The sequence below is a fragment of the Chlamydotis macqueenii genome, chromosome 8 (assembly GCF_036417535.1).
Source record: "Chlamydotis macqueenii isolate bChlMac1 chromosome 8, bChlMac1.mat, whole genome shotgun sequence".
In the NCBI taxonomy this organism is placed as follows: domain Eukaryota; kingdom Metazoa; phylum Chordata; class Aves; order Otidiformes; family Otididae; genus Chlamydotis; species Chlamydotis macqueenii.
In genome coordinates, this window is record NC_141563.1 from 33,665,820 (window position 1) to 33,684,174 (window position 18,355).

An 18,355-nucleotide genomic window follows, 5' to 3' on the forward strand; every position below is an offset into this window, starting at 1 on the left:
AAAGATGTCATTTCCACAAACTGCTGACCAGCTGGAGGAGCTGAAGATAGGAACCTAAAAAAGTACTTCTAGACTATTTTTTCCATGTGTTGAATGATTGTCTCTGCAGCACTCAGTCCCTTAGTATTTGCTAAAATATCTGAAAGGAAAGTAGAATCATCATCTTAGCTCTTGGTCAGATTTGAGCTAACAGGACAACGATCATAAGCTATTTAAGTGTGCTGGTAGACATTAGTTGAGATAGGGATGAATTAAATGTTACAGCCAAGAGCACTGCATAAATTGTTTAAATAATTGCCTCAAAATAACATTAAAATATCCACTACTGCACACCTGGATTTCAAGTAATTTGTTATACTACCCAATTTACAATAAGAACTGCAGTTGCTAGTAAACTCTTGTAAGAAGTACCCCACACAGCAAAAATGTTTACCTGGAAATAAGATAGAATTCAAGGATAATTATTGACAGTGAATTCATGGATAATTCACAGACAGGATTTCTGACTCCCTAGGCAGAGGGTAGTCCAAAAACTTCCCATTTTAACCTCTATATGAGGTTAAAGTCAATCAGCAGCAGCTAACCCTGGTCAGGCATACAAACTAAGAATGGAGCTGGTTTCCTTTCAGAGCAGACCCAAATGAGGATTCCCTTCCTAAAATATGTTCTAGTGATACAAATTTTTAACATTCTATTGGCCAAGGAGAAGGAAGTTTTGTGTAATCCACTGAGTTTTGTCCAGCTGCAAGCCTATATGTTTCTCACGTGAAATGTTAAGATTGTATCATCCTGCATATGTGGAAAATCACGAGGCCATCAAACCTGTAAGGTTATTGTCAGTGCACAAGTGTAACACCCATTAGTATTAGTGAGAGCTGAACATTCTCTGAAATGGAATACAGGTCTTAATTTTCATTAAACTAATTCATATACCTCAAGCTTTGGTGATTATAAATGGCAGAGAAATTTTGAGCTATGTTTGAGAAAGAGCTTTAGATTGCGCTTTCAAAGAATCCAGAAGTGAAAGACATTTGTTACACTTTACTTGATTCAAGTGTGATTTTCTGAGCGGGTATTAAAATATTCTAAAAGAAAATCAGCCATTTTTTTTTCTATTAACATTTTAGTAAAATACGGAACAACGTGCAGACCATTCCTTGCCAACTGAGCTCTCAAAATGTCTGCTTCCTCACAAAACCACTCTTCACGTTTACTGATATATAATGTAGCCCACAGCAGGATCACCTTGATCACTCTGGAGATACTGTGTGAATAGTTCCTCACGCAACAGTGGTTTCAGTTTAGTAAGTTCCTCTAAGGCAATTAGGCGCTGACGGAGAATAATGCCTGCTGCATTATCAGTAGCTATGGTAGCCCATCTCTTAGCCACACAGTTAGCTCCTTAGCCATTTAGCAAAATTAATCATGATTTGGTATTCATCCTCCATTTTCTCAAATGGGAGGAAACTCAGCACTCTCATTTCACTAAAGATCTATTAAGGATATTGTGTTGATCCTTCAAGAAAAATGAGAAGCCCTTCTATCTTCTGGCAGTGGCACATCAAGAAGAGGTCATGATAATTCCTGACCACGCTGTGCAACCTGGTGACACATGTATTAACCTGAAAAGTCCTAGATATCTATTAAAAACCAGCATGTGGCAAGACCAAAAATGAAATTAAGTCTTGAAAGTTCCAGAGACTCATCCCTGGTTTCTGAAGATGGAGCTCCTACTGTATTATGGCTTGGCCAAGAGAAGGAACTCTTCCTTTCACGCGTCTTGGAGTTAAATGTTGCAAAAAGCCTTCAGGAGCTTGGTTCAAATCCCAGCTCTGTCACTGATGGGTCGTGTGACCTCGGATAAGTCAACCCATACTTTTTTTTATGTCCATCTCTATCACACCTATTTCACAGGCCCACTGTGAGACTTTTTCCACTAATATTTGGAAAGACCACAGAGACATACCAGAACATTTAACAGTACATAGACACTAACCATTGTTAGGCATGTGACCGTTCGTTCCATTTTCAGTCCCAGGATGAAAAACAGAAAAAAGATCTTATTGTTGTGTCTGCTGGCTCCTGTTATTCTCCATCACATATTCAAAACTTTACTGAACCAAACCTAATGAAATCTCTTTCCTCAACTGCAAATGAACAGCTCCAATGTGCATTCTAAGACTGCCCCTCTAAAATAAATCGTCAAGTAGATGGCAGCAAGTAGATGCCTGTCTTGCCAAATAATGGAATTTGCGAAAGCACTGGAGATTATGAACCACATTATTTCCCAGATGCCCATGAAAGAGTCTGTGATTCTTCAAGTACAGCAATCGACTCCTTCACAAATCCAAACTGCTTCATATTTCAAATCCTTTTTGGCAAGGTGCATTTCCCTTCACGGCCAATTAACTGCAAACTAATTTAGAGTGGGTTTGCTTTTGCAAACATAAGTGTCAGGTTCCAGCAGAGAACGTGTTGCTAAAAGCATGATATATGCACACCTTCTGAGTTCCATTGTTTTCTCATCCCCCAGGACATCACTGATGATCCACTTAGAGAAACCCCTGAATTTAATAAGCTCCTTTCTAGGAAAAGTTCATGGATGAAGAAAATTTTCAGCATCCCTTATATCCTGAAAGCCCACATGTTCTGTATTACTTTGGAAAGTACTCACACTAGTTTAAACACACGTAAACTGACAGCAAAGGGTACCTACAATGGAAAAATGTATATCTACTGTGGAAAATATAAAAGATCTGCTTTATAGAGAATTCTGACACTTGGCTTTATTCTGAATTAGAAAGTAAAAGGGAGTTTGAAAATTTTAAACTCTGCACTTCTCCAAGAAGAAAGCTTACTGCAGGTTGTTCTTAAGACGTACTCTAACAAGCAGTCAAGCTCTCTGATTTGGACAGTGCTGCAACTTCTTTTCACTAAGTATATATTTATCTTTGTTATTTCTTCATTTTCAGATGCTAGCTTTACAATAAAAAACTTCAGAGTCGGAGGTTCCTAAGATCCTGGCTGTTGTCATATTCCGTGATTTTGACAGCAAAAGAATCACTTGCCATTGTAAAAATCATTTTGGTTAAAAAGAGACAGGCAAACATGATTATTTAGGACTGCATTCCCCTCAATTTCTGCCAAAATAACAGCTATTCAGAAGACAGCAATTGTGTGTAGTGAATGTCTTCAACAAGTAAGGTTGTTTTTCATTTCCTCTTATGTCACATTACATTTTCCTCTTTATATTTTCCTTTAAATATTTAGACAGAGCAGAGAGTTTTAAATGTGTCATTGACACAAATAAATGTTTAAGCAGTCATTCTACCTTGGGTCCAGCTCTTGTCAGCTCTGATAAGTTAAATATCACTGGATCTGGTCAGTAATTGGATGGAAGACCTCTGAGGAAAACTCAAGTGCTGAAGTAAGTGGCACTAGTTATTCACTAGGTGTTTTTCTTAACCTCAGATTCATCCTGAAAAATGCCTTCAGCATGGTTTTATGAGCGGTAGCCGAACAAGGCATTTTCAAGTAAGATTTAATGTGTTATTTCTGTTAGGTATTAGAAAAGATTCCTAACACTTTCCACTGAAACTCGCTTAGCCCCCTTTCAAGTCAGTTGAGCCCACTGTTATGTAAAACTATATTTGAAACTATGAAATCAGCTCTTAATAATTTTCCTTTAAATAATAATAATAATACATTTTAAAAATCTATTGTGTCAACAGGAACTTGTACATTTCTTTGCCTTTACTGTCTACATTTCTCACCTTGCCTTTTACCCTCTCGTTTTGTTTCGGAGTGGTCAGCCTCTCAGTCTGTTTGGAGTTCATCCAAACATATTTGCCTAAGTTGATATTTCTGTAGTACATTTCAGGACTTGACAAATCATTACTTTCTGATGTTTGGTATTCATATTTTCTTCTCTTTAAGCTTTCCAGGCAGAAATGTAAATTGCAAGTGCCACCACGGCAACTCAATGCAATAATATAAATCTTCAAATAACAATTTAAAGGAAGGATGCTTGAAGTATTTTTATTTTACAATAAATTTATAGGTGTTAACTAGATCAGGGCTTCATTTCTAAAGAAGTTTTGCTGTTTATCTAAATAGACAATCCCTCACTTGAAAGAGACTGCAACATTAGCCTGAGACAAAACACAGAGGTTTAACAAAACATCTCAAATGCGTACTATTTATTTGTATGGGAAACTGCTCAATGGTACAGTTTAGGTTCCTAAATGCCTATGTCACTTTTTATTCTTGGCTTTCTTAACATTCTATAGGAAATTATGACAAAACCAAGACACAATCCACAAAAACCAGTTTTGGAGTCCATATCCACTGCCGCAAAACCGGGATAATTTCAAAGATTGTTACCACATGGGATTTTTAGACGACTGATAGTTGTCATATGCTTAAGGGTCATTTTGGGACTATGCAGCATATACATAGAAGAAATGACAGGTTTTCAGATATGTGGCTCCTCTGGCTAAGATGATATTTCTCCAAATCAGGATAACACTCAACAAATCAGAGCATACGATGGCACCCCTTCAACCCAATATGAGTTGGGTTCCAAGTTCCAGTTTTAGATGCTAAGCACGCACTATCGCAACTTCTGGAAGGCTTACTTTCATATATATTGTGCACCAAAGACTGATTCTGTATGCCAACCTCTAGCAAAACTGACAAAAACAGCAGCATCAGTATCCAGAGAAGTAGTTACATGCAATCAAGGTTACACACAGAATAAAAATAAATCCAAGTTATTGTTAGGCTGAATAAACCATTCCTTTCTGATTCTTTCATTTCTCATTAACATCTGCCTAACTGTATCTCCCTTTACAATAAAGTTTGTTTCCTCAACATAAAATTTGAACAAGAACACCGAGACATGTGTCAGCTTTCAGAGCAGAGAAAAATCCATGTTGTTTAAAAAACAAGGCTTTTGAACATGCAAGCATGTTCACTCTGGACTACAAATACATCACAGATGTGGTCTTCAGCAAGGAACAGAATCAAAATTTGATTAAATAGGTAATGGATTAGAAAAGATCTACAGCATTCAACTGAACAGTTACCTTCTGTTGAAATACAAGTGCTTGGGACCGACAAATGTCAATAAATAACACAGCTCAGGAGTGGGTGGTAAGCAAGACTAGATCCATCTGGCCTGCTCATGAGGAGGAAAGAGCACTGTAAAACTCACAGCTACAGGAGTGTGACCAGGGACACATATGCAAGGGCGCATAATGGATGAGAAAATGGAAGCGCGCAGCTTCCTCAGCCTCATGCCCTTATGGTAACTTCAGCTCTGTAGTAATGTACGCTCCAGTCCTGCGTACCGCTGTGTGTATTTGTGCTTGGTATGTAATTTCCCGTGAAGACACGAGCATGACTCGGATCGGAGAAAGTACAGTTCATGGCAAAATCTGCTGAAATTAAACAGTGGCAGCAGACAAAACTAGAAGTTGCTAACATTTGTATCCAGGTAGCCATAAAGCCACCTTCCCACTTTTCATATTCTATTAACATCTTCCTTTCGTAACGCATGGGGGTTTTTGCAGACCGCCTGAGACACCTACTCACTGCTTTGCCACTAACACAGTCCGGAAACCGAATCCCTCTCTCTATAGAACACTAATTTGTTACACCGTCAGGAGATGATTTTGCACTGAGCTCAGGAAGCATGGATTTTGTACGTGTTCTGATGAGCCATCAACTATTTTAGATACTATTCAAGCTCACCAATAGATTTCAAAATGAAACAAAATCTACCTCTCATCACATGCACAACAGGATATAACAGATGTCACAGAGAAACCAAGTAATAGCAGTTTTCATGGTTGAATTCAACAATTACCTCTGTGCTCCACTCTGTGGACTCTGCCATAAAGCCCAATAAGCATGAAAGAGACACCTACCCCAGGAGTCCAGTGTAAACTTTTATAAACAAAGGCTAGCAAGGCACAAGCCAGTAAACCATCCAAATACACATCTTTCACACTAAAATCCACCCAAGAGTTAGAATACATCTAAACCTGAATACATGATGTCCTGTTGGAGCAAAGGACGTACACTGTTGGAGAAAGAACAGAACTGATGCCTCATCTGGGCAGGACAAAGAATATTGTGCCAATATTTACACTATAATTTTGCTTTCATCAGAAATATTTGCTGTCAGGAATGGTGTCCTGTTGGTAATTCCATCACTGACCACTTGCAGCCAGTATGAACACGCTGTAAACACCCTCTCACAAAACAACCGCATTTGGCAGCTCCTTCCAAAGCCCTCTCTAGATGAAAAGCCCAATGAAGATCCTTTTCTTCGGCTCATTGCACAGGAGTTGTGCATGGTTTTTCTGTCCCTGTGTAATTTTCTCCTGCAATGTGTACTCAAGGTTAAAATGCTGTCCTTTCTCCTTGGTGATATCTGTCACTGAACTATCAAAGTCTACGCGTTAGAGAGCTCACCAAGTGGATAGTCGAGCGATGCAAAGACAGGCCTTTGATGCACACTGTGACCTCAGTGCATTCCCTTTAAACATCTAAAAAAACAGAAGGAAAAGAGCCTCTTCTCTCTTCCATTTGTGGAGAGAGGGGAATTGAGTGGCTCTTTGGGTACGGTAACCTTCACATTTATTGCAATTATTATAGCCCCTAGAGGCTTCAGCTGAGACCAGAATCCCTTTATGATGAGCAGCGGAAGACATAAAGCAAGAGAAAAGCCTTATCGCAAAAATGCATAAACTAAACACAGCTAAAAAGGCTGGTACAAAAACATCCTTATCCCTGTTTCCATAGTAAGGAAAGGAAGTGTAGGGAGTAAGTGAGCTTTTCCCAAAATCCCAGTGAAATCTATGGAAAAGCCAGGGGGAAGGACCCAGGTCTCTGCCAACTGCTAAGCTTACACCTTCACTTCAGAACCATGCAGAAGTGGTGGATGCCCCTTCCCTGGAAACATTCAAGGCGAGGTTGGCCAGGGCTCTGAGCAACCTGATCTAGTCGGGGATGTCCCTGCTCCTTGCAGGGGGGTTGGACTGGATGACCTTTGAAGGTCCCTTCCAACCCAAACCATTCTATGATTCTATCTGTGACACAGACCTCATCTTCCAGCGACTGCGGCTCTTTCACCCCATGCATTGCCTTTGAGGAGACCTTGTAGACCAGCAGACCAACATTTACAAAGCTAATTGCACACACAGACCTTTCTGGGGTAATGTCAGTTTATTAGTTGCTCTGTATTAGCCACAAAACAAGGAAAGAGGAGAAAACCAGAAGCTATGGACAGTACGAATCCTAGCTGTGGGAAGCCTTCAGGCCACGCATCTGGCATGACCTCTAACTTATCTCTTCTACCTGATCTGTACATCCGTCTGAAAATGTCCATTTCACTATCTACTCACCTGGCCTCGTGTTTGAACACTCATTGTGATTTAAATATCACCACAGAAAAGAGCATGAAAGCTCAAACATGACTTAGAGCACGGTTTAACAACAATCATATGGGAACTATCTCATTTGAGTTAAAAGGGAGTAGGATTGAATGCAATTAAGAGCTCCCAATGATGTAATAAAGACAACTGAAAGAAAATAAATAAAGGCAAGCGGGCAAGAAGTAACCACCTTTCCGTCTAGAAACAGTAGAATAATGACAGTCTGATTGTTCTTAGGGTCACCAAGGCCAAAATGTGCAAAATGACCTTCATTAAGTCATACTTTGTACTTTTGCATCTGCTCCTTTCAATTTGGCTTGTTTGAGTAACGAAGCTCCCAGCGATCATCTAAACCTCATTTGAAGCACCTGTGAACAATTCGTTATATTAATATAACAGCAGGGGAGGAGTACAGACACTAATAAATCGGTTGCTGAGCAGCTTCTGCTGCCAAGGTTGCTTTACCCCGGCAAGGAAACGTCCCCCCCACCCAAAAGCTGGGGCACTGCCTTGAGACGCTGGGATCTGCTGTACCACAACCTGTCAGAACACACATCACGAAAATGAATTTTTTTTTCCTTTCAAAACAGTTGATAAACTTGTGTCTCATACTTCTGAGAGACTCCAGCAGGATTTGAAACAGTTTGTTCTCAGTTTCCACGGAACAAATGTTCTCCAGCTAAAGGTGGCTATGAAAGGCATTTGGTAACGATTTGTACCAGCTGGGCCTCTCATTACTTTGAGCAGATTTGTGTAAATCAGCACATGAAAATAAGCAAGTGGTCAATGCCTTTAATTGCATTTGGATGTAGGGTAGCCACAGCAAATATCTGAACTTTCGCATTTTTCCTCGCGTTCTGCAGTTTCAGAAAATAGATTTATTTTTTTTTTTAGAAAGAAGAGCAGCAAAAAGATTTCGCTGTTAACATCTATTTCGTCTGGTTTCATTTAGTCACATTTTGCAAATGTCAGTGGAAAGCAAAGGTCAGCTGGGAAAAAAAAACATGATGCTATGGATCAGTACAATTACAGAATGCAGAGTAGCACGGGGTTATAGAATGAGCTCAGGAGGAGGAAAACATATCTGCAGCATTGGATGTACGTGTGATAAATACTGCTCATGGACCAGCATATCTGGCACCTTAAAATAGTAGGAAAAAAAAGTATTGTTTATGTTTCTAAGATCTTTTTCCAAAGACACAGAGGAGAATGTCACATGTTCAATTCATTGCCTGCATTTTATATTTGGGCAGCTTTGAAACAGCCTTGGTTCTGCCAACCAGAGCATCCTAGGTGCACTCCTGCTGCAGTGAATTTCTCTGCCATTGCACAAAGGTACCATAGGAAATTACAAACCAAGTCCCCAGAGAAGATGTAGGCTGTAATTCTCACTCCACAAAGGACTCTGGGAAAATACAGTGAGGCCTAACTTTTAAAAGTTGATATATTCCTGGCTGGTTAAACTGCTGGTTGTCAATGGGCATCTTTCATGTGAAAGGCAATTTTGAGGGGATGAGATTCTATCTAACAGAAGTACCTCAAGTACATTTTTATACTTGCTCACACGCAGTATTTACTTCACAGCTATCTACACAGAAGATATCTAAATCAGTTATCTAAATCAGTGTGCACTAAGTACCTAAAAACCTTTATAGCTCGCTCTCGTATTGCCTTCTGCCTCTATTATTCTGCTGGGTATGGGAGTATTTCCAGCCACCTCAAGACACACTGTAAGCTTTGATGAGTCGGTGTTGGAAAGGAATGTGCAGTTAGTAATTATAAAGTATCTTGCCCTTACAGATTTGGTTGAAAGTTTGTTACTATTATTATTCTGGAAGGCACGCAAAATCCATACAGAAGTGTCTCAAGACAGTTGAACTGGAATAGACATTGCCGCATTTTCATCCCTTTACATAAAGAATAGAAAACAGGAAAAGGAAGGCTATTACACATATCAACAGCCAGGAGGGAGAACATTTTAAACACAGGAGTTGATATGATCAATATAATTTTATATCAATATAACAGAGTAAACAACATAACTCTTATAACATCATAATCTCACATTTTCTACGTCTCCGTAGACATGGATTAAAGATTATTTCTTTCAGCCAAAGGGCAACCTTTTTACTCTGTAAATACATTTGTTGGTTTCTCAACATCCAATTAAATATGTAGAGAAAAGCCATAAAGATATCCAACTTGTATTTTTGACTTTCAATGAATTCTTTTAAACTTAGAAGTCATAAAGTAACCAAAATCTACTATTATCTCTGCTGGAATTGATTAGCAAAAACTGGTATTTGTCACACTGCTTGTAGGGTATCAAACACAAGCAAACATTTGCACACATACTATGAAATCCTCTCCAGGAACATGAAACTGAAGAATAGACAAAACTGCTTTTATTACAAAACAAAATAATTTTTATCATTTTTTGTGCTAGGGACGATCATTTGAAACCTTTCTTTGAACCAAAGAGAATCACACGGCACAAGGAGGTTGAGGAATTTTCAGTAATTGTGTCTTTCACATCTATCTTCTGCATAGATAGCTATGAAATAAATACTGCGTGTGAGCAAGTATAAAAATGTACTTGAGGTACGTCTGTTAGATAGAATCTCATCCCCTCAAAATTGCCTTTCACATGAAAGATGCCCATTGACAACCAGCAGTTTAACCAGCCAGGAATACAGACAGTCAGCTACCTCGCAGCCTTAAACTGCTATCTGATTTGTCCCATAAAGCAGAATGTGTGAGGTACATGATACGCCATGGGGATAACGTACAATAAACATAACTTACACTGCAGGAAAATGAGTTCCCGTTGGATCATCTCGCACAGAATCAACTGTGTAAGAATCCGCCCGACCTGACCAGACTGTGTTCTTGTTTGTATTACTTTATCCCATACGCATAATTAAGAACAGTCGTTTTGGGAAATAGTTCTGTGATAGCTTTTCAATTACTTATTCTAGTGAAGACTGCCAAAACTTTTTTTTCCCCCAACCCTTTTGAAAATCCAATCTGCATTACTTGCCGCAGTGGCAAGGAAGTGCAATCATACTATTCTTTCCTCAGCTGTTCCCTCTGAATCTTTACAGAGCATGCAATCACCGTTGTCTTTTTAGGTTTCTTCTCAGGACGAGAGAAGCTATAGTTCATACAGAATGGAATGTATGTAAAAGACTTTAAAAAATCATAAAAGCTATCAAGACTTCTGAATAATAGCCCACTAAATATGTTTACCTTTTAACAGGGATTACTAACTTATGTCTCCCATTAAAAGATCAAGAAAAAAAGGATTTCTTTATAGGACATTTCACAATAGTTATTTATTTTCTCTTAATGAATCCAAACTCTATGTCAGGTCTCATCCATAGTGCTGGAGTTATGTAGCTTTGTACGCATGAATCATCACTTTAGATGTTCTGTATCCTTTTAAAGGTGTAAGTATTTGGAAAGAAAGTCTTTGCACAGCTTGCATTCTCAAAGAATTGCTATAAAATCAAAGGCCAAGGTTCTGGGGTAACTTTCTTCACCCAAGCATGCACTTTCTAAATGCTGGCACTGAGGAATTTTGAACACATAACTCACACACTACCAAAAAGTACCGAAGCTGTGGCTTCAAGACCCAAAGGCCCCGCTATGAATTTGTCCTATTAGATACCGAATGAAAATAGGTCAGGAGGACCTGTGCCCCGAGGAGCTCATCATCCATCAGAGTCTTTGGCTGGAAGGGAGCCTGGAACGTATATTCTGATAGCAACAAGTTCATTATTCTAATGTGTGATTTCTGAATGAAGAAAAAGAGCGCTATTAGGTAACCCAATGAGATGAGAACAAACAGAGATGGGCAGGGAAGTCTGGCAGAGAAAAACAAAGCATGGTGAGGATGGCACACGTGGAGGAAAGCTGAAATGGGGATAGAGCGCTGAAGGGACAGATGGAGTCAGAGCAAGGCTGCAGCACGGGTCCCTCCACAGCTCGTGGGCGGGCAAACAACACCGACTCTTCTAATAGAATCATAGAATCATAGAATGGTTTGAGTTGGAAGGGACCTTCAAAGGTCATCTAGTCCAGCCCCCCTGCAAGGAGCAGGGACATCCCTGACTATAATAACAGCTTTGGCACAGGCAGGTCAATGCACAACACATTCAGTATTGTTTTTAAACCCAAGCATGTCAAAACCAGCTTTTAATTCATTCACGTTCATGATTTACACCGTTAATAGGCTTCTGAGTTCTATGGTTCATTAGTATTATGCAGACTTTATTTTGAAGAGAGCAAAAAAACCCATCACAGCAGGGTGAAACAAATTTGGTCACAAATGGGTTTGTAGGAAAGAGTAATTCCCCTAGGGTTTCCCAGACTTCCCCTTATTGCCACAAGTTCATTGCAAACACAATCCGAAATTTTGTCTATTCTCATTGACCGCTTCCCTCTAGCTTTCTTGTGTTGTGTTTTTAAAATTATTTCTTAATTAGATTATAAACACTTTCTACAAAAACAGTAAAGCATTGCCTCTGAGCTGGTTCCTGGTAATAGTACATTTTAAATGTATATTAACTCAATATTTTAATTTCAAAGTGAATGCAAATTAAATTAATCTTTCAACAGAAACAGTAACTTGTCATCTTCCTCAATGGTTGCGTCACGCAAAAACTGTTCACTGTTTAAAAAGCCATTTTTTAAACTTAAAGCAAACAAAAGTGGTTAGTGACTTCAGAAGAAGCCCTGGTATTCCAGCTCTGTACTCGGTGGAGTGACGTCATAAAGACAGTTTTATGATTTTCCAGTCAGTGCTCTTGCTACAAGCTTACATGAAGTCTGGCAAGCTGCTGGAAAGAATATTATACCTTTCCGGTGTACCATTGTCTGCTTCGCTGCTGTCTGGGAACCTGCTTTCAGGCACTGACAAACACATTTCTTGATTTCCTTGACTTAGTTAAAAAGCTTGTTTTAACGACAAAATTTCTTGTCTTAATAAAGAGCTATAGGGTGACTAGTTTTTTGCAATTAGTTCCCTCTCACGCTACAGCACTTGCCTCCCAGTCCAGAAAACAGTGGAGCAGGGAGCGCTAACGAAGTGACTTGCAAACGAAGTGACACCCATGTCTCGCTGCTTGGCCAGAGACCTCTCAGATCCCCAGGGGGGGCGACCAGGGATATGTCCCTGATTCCCACGGGACTCCCCTGCTTCACAGGCCTGGAAAAGGGCAATCAGTGCCAATTGCTCATTAACCTTCTCCACTGCTGGAAATCTACTGGTGTGTCTGATTATGAAAACGTCTTTATGAGAACAGGGCCAGGGAAATGGAGGTGCAGGGTGTGGTGGGAAGGGTCACACGTCTTCATCAGCAAGCAATGAAAGGAAATGAAAGGAGGGGTGACATTACAGGATTTAGTTTCCATTAGCATCACAAAAATAACATATTCAGCATAAAAATAATAATTTTTTTTTCCACAGAACCTATCTATCTCTGACACAAGAGTCTCTTCCTCCTGACAGGAAGGATAAATCTCAGGATTTATCTTTGATTTTAAGCAATTGTTTGCTGTTTAGGACACCTCTGAATAATTTTAGAATTTTAGCCAGTACTGCCTGAAAAGGTTTGCTGTGACATCTGATACTCGGTATCAGCTCTGTGGGGAGAACTCAGAAGTGACCAGTTATTCTGAAAAGGTTTTTTACGTCTTATGTTTTAAATCAGCACTGTCGGAGGCACCCAACGTTCCTCCTAACACAGCAGCCCAAGGCTGCCAGAGGCATTGCCATTGCTCTACTGAAGCTTGCTGTGAGGTGGAAACACTACCCTGGAGTTCATGACTTTGTAGCTGTAAGAAAAGATATAACCATCAGATCTTATGATTCCATCTTATGCACAAAAGGAAAAAATCCAATACAGGACCCTGGGGACCAAGAAATCCTGGAAAAGTTACTCGTGGAGGAAAAAAAAAATGCAAAACGCAAAACTCACACAGGTGGAAGGAGCAAGTTTAAATTTCCACCTGTACAGTACAGACACCCCCACTGAAAATTGTGGAGTTTACATCCGTATGATCTCTTTGTGACCAACGCACTAATGAGCCAGTTTCCCTCAGGCTTGCCCCCCCGCCAGTTTTTAACTGTGCACTCCCACCAGCACAACCTGGGTCACTGAAAACACTGCATTTGTGGGAGAGTGGGGAGAAATCAGTTTACCTAAAACATTTTTTTGCAAAGATTTCATAGATCCAGGATGAATTTTCTGACCAAAATCCATGACAGAGACTGAGGTAAGAGAAATTCAAGTTTAAGTTCATGCCCTCCCTAATTCAAGAGCTGCTGAGTCTTGGTCATTACACATGCTATTAATCTATTTTCATTTAATATTGATATAATTAATATTTATTTAATATTAATAAAATTTTCTAAATGTTGTTATTAATACACATTTCCATTTTTAGAGCTTCATGTCTGCACTTGATGCTTATCTCCCTGTCCTACCAGCCTTTGTAGGAATGTTTAAAGTATTCGCTACCCTTCCCCTTAACGACGGCTCGTTGGAGGGAAACACCATTAATGTTTCAGCGGTGCTCACTGTACGCGGGACGGCAACGCAAATATTAGCTCAGGTTATTTTTTATGTTAGCTTTGCGCGCTGAGCGGTAGTGTTGCCAGCAAAGCGATCAGGCAGGATTTCACACGTAATTACAGCCCGAGAATGAAGTTTGATGACTTGCAGAAAATATCATGAGGTTGATCCACTACTGAAGAAGTACGACCTGAGCCTAACAACTACTGAAAATGAAAGTAAGCATTCACTTTCCAAGACACATTTGGTTTAATTTTAACACAGACCTAGAAGTGACATTGTAAACATTGCATTTGTTAAAATATTAATACAAATATTTTACACACAGGGAAGAAATGATTGGGTGGTGGTTTTATCTTCTGACAGAGGAAAAAGTCAATTTAAAAAAAAATATATTACTTACTTTGCTCAGACAGGCCTTGTAGGTTAGCTACAAGGAACTCATAGGTCACATAAAAGTGCAATGATAAAAAATGCAGGTGCTGTGAAACATTTATGAGGCAAAAGTATGAGGGACTGTGTAGTTCAGAATCTGAAATGACATTTTGGCATGGAACGGATCTCCCACGGGGCAGTTTTGAAACTTCCAGAAATTCTTAAAATGACATCTTTCAAAATGAACAATCATCAAATGCGCCAAAGTCGTTACCTCAAAGTGCTTTCCTGATAAGTCAGGCTGGGAATATGCTAAAAATAAGTTGCCCAGTTTCACGGCTCGCAGGACTGAGCCGGCAGGCACGTCGTGCCAGGAGCCGTGACCTACGTGAGTAGTGCCCACGCCGCCCGCCGTGGGTGAACCCGGTTGCAGTTTGTATTAATTCAGGTTTGTTTCGACAGACCAGAAGGAGCACGATGGGGAAACGCATCCACAGAGGCGAGCGAAAGGCACGTCCACGCCACGCAGAGGCACGCAGCGGCTGGACCCCCGGGCACCCACTGACACGAGCCAGCGCAAGCCACCCAGAGCTGCGGTCTGACCCAAAACGGCTCCCAGGAGGTGAGAACACTGAGTGGCATCTCTGCCCTGTGACTGCTGCGACAGCACACACTTGGTTTATGTGGTTAGTAGCACAAAGAACGCCCTCAAAAGGCTGAGCTTATATTATTGAGCCTGTTTAGTTTAGAGAGGAAACGAGAGGGCAGGAAATGTATGGTACAACGCAGGCACATAGCCATTTCTCTAATAAATTCTGTGCAATTCAAAAAGAAAAAGAATTGTTAAAAGGAAATTCCTTTTTTGTACAATGCCTAATTAACCCATGGACCACTTTTCCCTAGCCCTTGCTAACGTTAAAGTATAGTAGGATAATACGTATTTGCTACTGTTCTTAGGTTTGCTCTGGTTCTTTTCTTCCCTAAAAAGGGAAAACCTGAGGTGCTAACCATGAGCTGTCAGGAGCCTGGCACTTACAGGTATAGTATTTCACAGTACGTTTCTTCTCTCTGAATTAGAGTTACTAGCCATTGACAAAAACAGAAGAAAAGAATAAATGTTCCATTGCTTTCACCCACCATTGATCTTCCTTTAAATGCAAGGATGCTTTTGCATCCGTAACTACTACAGATACAAGCAGAAGTCTGCCTTCTGCCCCCAATGAAAGATTTATTGAAAATAAGATCTCTCAACACAGACTGGAGTAGTGCTTTGCACAAAATCTGCTTTTACAAACTCATAGAAACACTGCTGTCACCTTTGCCTTGACTACGCGATTCCGAGAGAAGCTGAGTTACGCTGCTGCACCCACATCAATCGTTTCTCCATCACCAGAGGTGCTACCCATGCCGATCTGCCGGCACAGCTCCACATCTGATCACTCACTTCTTCCGTTTTGTTTTACTACAGGAATCTGTGTTAATTTAAACATACGTAACCAGTAGAGGTTTTTTCCTCCTATGTACATTTCCATAAATCCAGGTTAGTAAACAACTCTACATGCATTCCTTTGCTCTTTGGTTTTCCATGCGGCAACTAGGAAAAGGAAACAAAACCTCACACAAGAACCTGAAATGGTCTCTTGTCCACAGAGGAGCCAAAAGACAGAAGGGAAATAGAGATCCAGAGCTGCATCCCTCACACTGCACTGGAACCGAGACCTTTGGGAACGTCCATCCCACACAATTCCGATTTCAATTTCTGTTCTGTGCTGCCGCTCGATACAACTTTTCATTTCTGGGTTGCAGGCTGGTTATACGAGGAGAGGCCATGAGGGCTGCTCAAGCAGCAAGCAGCTCTGCAGGAGTACTTCATCTGCCTGGCCACTGTGCGATCCCACGCTGTATTCACTGTTCACCATTCAAAACCATCTCGGAAGAGAGAGGTTGCTCTTACAGACTGCTACAGGCACTCAGCATTACGGAATACAAGCTTTCCACAAGCGTTTATTAACCTCCACGGAAAAGAATGTGTTACCTCATTTAGTAGACAAGAAACCAATAAAAAGCTTGATTTAGGCATTCAAAATCAGTGACTAGCTCTTAAGTGTGTAGGCCAAAGCACAAAGGGCTAGAATCTACAAAGAAAAGGTCACAAATATTTTAGGGTACTTCTTATTACAAAAACAAACACCCCGCCTTCACCTCATTTTCAAAAGCCATGCTGTGTTGCACGAACATTTTTCCCACTCCCCAAAGTCAGCTGGAGGCAGACAGTCACCACAGATACATCCATCTAGCAGTTAAAATACTGGAGAGAGATATATATACACACACTGGAGAGATATATATATATAAAGATCATGCTTTCAATTGCTCACATCACCGGAGCTATAAAGGAAAAATCCACTTCCCCAATTGCACAATGGCAGGACCAGGGCGCACACTTCCCAGTGAGTAAATGTTTTCTTTGCAATTATATAATCCAGCTTTGTATCGCTAAGGAAACCTAACAGAAAGAGAATTGGTGCCCATGCCATAACTTAATTCAGAGGGACTAACTTCAGCAACCAGAGGAAATGATGACTTTATTGGGTGCTATCCCAGATATTCGTGTGCTTTTAGTACACCCTGATGTGTAATTGTTCAGCTGGTGAAACAGCAGCATAGCTTCCCAGAAGTCAATGAAGCTGTAACAGTCCAGCTAAGGGTGATGTACAGAGCTGTATACGTGTTTTCCCCTTTCTTTCTTTCATAATTTCAGCATTAAATCTGGTTCCAGAGCTTCGACCCTTGAACAGATACTGCAAAAAAGACAGCAACACAAGCCGCCCCTTTCTGCATATCAACCTATCCCTCTACTAATTGCATGATTTTGCCTCAAGCAAATGGTAAAAGTGGGACTTTGTTCATTTTCTCTGTGTTCTTAACTACAGATGGAAAATATCTATAATACCCTGCATATGACAAATTAGCTTCCAGTCCATTTTCAATCTTGGGTACCTCCACAGGATTTACCGTGGTGTAAGACAGAGGAGCTGCCCAAACGCTGTCACAACCGAAATCCCGCCGCCTCAGTAACGCAACAAAACACAGATGAAAGTCTTTGAGCTGTTTCAGCTGAGATACTTCTATGCACAGATCACACATAACTAGGTTGACTTAACTTTGCTCTAAAATTGAACGATGGTAATGAATTTTTACATCTTCTCTGCTATTAGTGACTTGCACGTAATAATCCCAATAATATTATCTCAAATTCCTGTGATATTACAATATTAATGGAAATGTAAAACTAAACCGCTAAAACTTAAAACTGATTAATAAAATATCCCGTCAAACAGATTCATTTCACTTCCTAAAGCCAAGAACTTCACTTCATCTCAGAGCATTAGCTATTTGAAATGCTAAAACATTTTTCTCTCAGTTGTAAAAGATTTTTCCGCAGGCAAGAGCTTGTTTGTCACTACTCAACGCGGCAGCCTTCCCACAAAAACAAGAATCCTGCGCTGTATCCTAGCCTAGGCACCAGAGTGTCTAACAAGAATAGTTAGAGATTATTCCAGTGAGTTAATTTGGTTTCAGAAATGGTTTAGAAAGAGACGCCCTGTCAGGTTTTCTTCTCTGTTTGGGGAAATACGATTTGCCAGTCAAAATGAGGATCTCTGTTAGGAAAGGCAGCATGAGCAGACCTTCACTCCCATCTGCTTAGATAGGCTGGAGATGGGACTGAAAAAGCCAAATTGAGAAGAGTTCCACAGTAAAACCACAGATGTGAAATTTCTCGGTTTTGAATATCTGAGTTCAATCTAAAATTGTGCTGACCTTATCGCGGGGGACTTGCCATGGAGATCCATATCTGAGTTTTACAGAAAAGCCAATTTGAAGCAGTAAAGCAACTCAGCACATCCTCATGACTGTCAGAAAAATACAAACGTCCTGTTCCTGCTTCTTCTCCGGTTT